Below are 5,000 nucleotides of genomic sequence, written 5' to 3'. Positions count from 1 at the left end.
TGTGGTGTGTATATGTGTATGTATATGTGCTCGTGCGTGCGTGCGTGCGTGCGCGCGCGCGCGTGTGTGTGTGTGGATGTGTGTGTGTGATTTTATTGGGCTTTTTTGTGTGCTTTTTGTGTGGTTTTTTTTTCGCTTTGTTTTATTTCAGTTTAGTTCAGGTTAGTTTACCTTGTTTTACCAATCTTAGTCCTGTTCTGACTTATCTTTTTTTTTTTTTTTTTTTTTTTTTTGCAGATATTGACAAGTCTTGATGTAGGCGAATGAGGTTTTCTAGTTATCTTTTTTTTTTTTTTTAATCTAATTTGACTTTATATCATTTTTATTCTGAATCTGTTCTATATCTCCTGAAATTTCGCCATATTTCCATCTCATTTTGTTTCGATTTTTTCCCTGTTGCTTCTCTATTTATGTTGAATTGTTATCTTTACATTTTGTGTTTTTATCTATTCCATTTTATTTTATTTTGTTGGTTAGAATTATTGTAAGCAGACATAATCTCATTGCGCTTTCAGTCTGTTCTCTCTTTAATGAAGCATGCGTGAAAAAAGCATGCTGATGTGTCCTTCCTAAATGAATATGCCCCACCGTCTGGCTTAAAACAAGTTGGCAATGCAACACACACACACACACACACACACACACACACACACATTACGTCGATTGAAATTATACAACGATTTTCATCTTACGTGTTTTCCCTGACGAAGTTTGGACTGAAGGTTTGAAAAGCTGGACGGAAGGGGGTTGGGGGTGTAGGGGGCGTGTTTTTTTTTGTTTTGTTTGTTTGTTTCTTCTTCTTCTTCTTCTTCTTCTTCTTCTTCTCCTCATCTTCCTTCTCCTCGTCTTCATTCCCTGTCCTCCTCTTTCTTCTCCTCCTCTTCCTTCTCCTTAGCCTCCCGCTCCTCCTCCTTCTTTCTTCTTCTTCTCCTCGTCCTCCTCTTCCTTCTCCTCGTCCTCCTGCTCCTCCTCCTTCTTTCTTCTTCTCCTCCTCCTCCTCCTCTTCCTTCTCCTCGTCCTCCTCCTCCTTCTTTCTTCTTCTTCTCCTCGTCCTCCTCTTCCTTCTCCTCGTCCTCCTGCTCCTCCTCCTTCTTTCTTATTCTTCTCCTCCCCCTCCTCTTCCTTCTCCTTGGCCTCCTGCTTTCACCCGTCCTTCTTCTTCTTCTCCTCCTCTTCCTTCTTCTCCTCCCCCTCCTCTTCCTTCTCCTTGGCCTCCTGCTTTCACCCGTCCTTCCTCTTCTTCTCCTCCTCTTCCTTCTTCTCCTCCTCCTCCTCCTTCTTCTTCTCCTTCTTTTTCTTCTCCTCCTCTTCCTCCCCTTGTCCTCCTGCTTCTTCTTCTCTTTACCCCCCTGCCCCTCCTCCTTCTACCTGCCAACCGGTTCTCTCCATCTCTACCTCTTTTTCCGTCTCTCTCAGGGCGTCTACACTGCATCTGCTTCCCTGAAAAATGTTCGCCAACACACACACACACACACACATACACCACACACACACACACACACACACACACACACATACACCACACACACACACACACACACACACACACACATACACCACACACACACACACACACACACACACACACACATACATACACCACACACACACACACACACACACACACACATACACCACACACACACACACACACACACACATACACCACACACACACACACACACACACACACACACACACACACACACACACACACCACACACATACACCACACACACACACACACACACACACACATACACCACACACACACACACACACACACACACACACACACACACACACACACACACACACACACACACATTGAGCAATGGTCAGGCCTGATGCTAAAAGGAAAGTATAAAAAACAAGAGGCAAGGCCTTCAAGACTCACTTGTGATACACTTTTAAAAAAATCTAATCGTTAAAATGTGTTCTGTATTTGTTATTATAAAGCTTCGGGTTAAAAAAAAAAAATCCTAACGAGTTTCGAACCCCGCGTGTTCAGGTGAGAAGAAACTGTCTTACCCATTACACTATCGTGGCTCCTGAACTGACGTTCTAAAATTTAATATTTGAACATACTTTTTTAAAGGGCGATAAATCAATTGCGGAATTCGCAGTGAGAACGCTATTTAAATCATATTATTCTGGTGTATCTTGGGCATTCAAAAAAATTTTAAGGGCAATAAAAAATTCTTTTTAAGTCCGCGGTAAAGGAGACTGGCTATCGCCACAATCACACTGCAACATTTAGCCGTTTTCTCTAGATCTAGATAGATGTACAAGTTTAGCTACACCCGCCGGGAATGTAGTACGACACGGTCGATTCAATTCTTCTTTTATGTTCATTCTAGTTTTATAGTTTTAAAGTTGATACGAAAATTTAGTATTTTGTTAAACTAATAACATGTAGAGCCAAGTACAAGTACTTCTAAACGTCGTAAGAAGTGAAAAGGACTTCATTTTGAGAAAAGTCAAGACTGGAAATTTTTTCGTTTCATCCTGATCAATTCAAGGGTGTTAACTCGCATGGTTTACAATTCTTAACTGTGAATTCCAACTGATTCTGTGGATATTTTTATGGCAGTTTGGGGCATAATCCAGTAAGTGATGAGGCGTTCACAAATCTTTCTCTGAACAAATATTTAACGGTCTCCTTCTCCAACTTACATGTTATCGTGTATTGTCCATTGAATATAGGGTTGAACGGGCAGGTCAACAACTTGAAACAAAAAGGCGTCGTTTGCGTTCGCGAAGAATATGAGCACGCGCTTTGAATGTGTATAAATATGTGTACACAATTGATTTTTGCCCATGACCTTCAGGGCTCAACCAACAGATCTGTAAAGTCCACTCGTACTGATTTTAGTATTTTCCGAAAAAGACCACTTGGGCGAATGAACATAGTGAAAGCTCTGTACACTGAAAGTAAAACACACAAGCTTTTTATGTATTGAGTATAATTTCAAAATGTAATGTTTAAGATGAGAAAGATCAGTTTAAAGCAAATTAAGTCCCCTAGCATTAATTACAGAGTAATGTCCCTTTTTTACACTCTGCACCAAAACGTTTGCAAAATAAATAAAACTTCCATGCTTTGCAAAAGAAGTTCCTGTTTGAACAAAAAATGATAATAATGACTGCTCTTGTTGTTGTGTCAGAATATCAGATCGAAGTGCCAAGTTTAGAGAATACAAAAAATATAAATATAACAGTAAATGCAGTTTGCATATAATTAGGCTTCTTTTTTTTTCTTTTTTTTTTGTGCCCATCCCAGAGGTGCAATATTGTTTTAAACAAGATGACTGGAAAGAACTGAACTTTTCTATTTTTATGCCTAATTTGGTGTCAACTGACAAAGTATTTGCAGAGAAAATGTCAATGTTAAAGTTTACCACGGACACACACACACACACACACACACACACACACAACCGAACACTGGGTTAAAACATAGACTCACTTTGTTTACACAAGTGAGTCAAGAATTGGAAGAAAAGAAAGAAATCAAAAAACTAAATTGTGGAAAATGAATGAAGGAAAAGAAAGAAAGGGGGAAAAAATGAGGGAATGAATAGAAACAAAAAAAAAGAAAGAAAGAAAGAAAGGGAAATAAAAGGTAGAAAAGAAAGAAGAAGAAGAAGAAAAAGAAGAAAATCAGCCGCAAACATCCAGAAAGAAAGATGTTGCAACCGGTACAAACTGTTTTGACACTGACTTTTATTGAATTTGTTCCTTTTTTTTTTTTTTTTTTTTTGTACATTGTTTTGCGTTCATTTTTTGTGTGCATTTTTTTTTTTCGAACACGTTTCGGAAAACGTGTGATTAAGGATTTTTCGTTTTTGTTTTTGTTTTTTGTCGTTGGTTGTTCGTCTTATTTGAACTGTTTTGTTTTTACTACTTTTCATGTTTGTTTGTTTTTCGCTGTTTTAGAGAGAAGCAGATAAAGGATGGCTTCGTTCTTTTGTTATTCTTCTTTCTTTTGTTTTCTCTGTATTTTTTTTTCTAGACTTTTTTGTCTTTTGTCTTTTTCTTTCTTTTTTCCCTCTCTATTCTTCCTTCTTCCTTGTCTCCTCTTTTCTTTTGTTCGCTGTCTGTGTCTTATCTCTGCTTCTTTTTTAATCATGCTCTCTCTCTCTCTGTCTCTCTCTCTCTCTCTCTCTCTCTCTCTCTCTCTCTCTCTCTTTCTTTTTCTCTTTTGCTATTAATTTGCGTCTTTCGTGTTTTTTGTTTGTTTGTTTTTTGTTGTTTTTTTCTTTCTTTCCTTCTTTCTTTTCTTTCTTCATTTTTGCCTGCTCTCCATTTCTTTCTTTCTGTAATTCTTTTTCTTTTCTTTCTTTAAATCTTTTGTTTCTTTCTTTGTTTCTTGCTTTCTTTCTGTGTTTCTTTCTTTAATTCCTTTTTCTCCATTCTTTCTTTCTGTCTTTCTTTCTTCTCTTCCTTCTTTCTCTCTTTCTTTCTTCATTTTTGCCTGCTCTCCATTTCTTTCTTTCTTTAACTCTTTTTTCTTTTCTTCATTTAATTCTTTCTTGCTCTTTCTTTCTTTCCTTGTTTGTTTCTTTCTTTAACTCATTTTTTTTTTCCATTCATTCATTCATTCTTTCTTTCTTTCTTTCTTCCTTTCTCCGCGTGGATCTGTCCGCACGCTCTGACACCTCCTTGAAACTGAAACTGAAACTGAAACTTTCTTTTTCTTTCTTTCTTTCTCCCTTCGGGTGAACATTCTTTCTTTTGGAGCAGGGGTGTTTGTTGTGGCCAATGATTCCTGTCTTCTCGCAACGGTCAACTTCACACTGCATATTCTCTCTCTGACTAGACTTTTTTTTTTCACTTTTATTCCATGCATTCGCATCTTTTTGTCTGTGTCTGTCTGTCTGTCTGTCTGTCTCCGTCTCTTTCAGATGGACACAGACATGCACACACACACAGACAGAGACAAACACACACACACACACACACACACACACACACACACACACACACACACACACACA

This window comes from Babylonia areolata, chromosome 2, assembly GCF_041734735.1.
Source record: "Babylonia areolata isolate BAREFJ2019XMU chromosome 2, ASM4173473v1, whole genome shotgun sequence".
Lineage (NCBI taxonomy): Eukaryota > Metazoa > Mollusca > Gastropoda > Neogastropoda > Buccinidae > Babylonia > Babylonia areolata.
The sequence above is the reverse complement of the archived record's forward strand: the minus strand, read 5'-3'. Positions refer to the sequence as shown.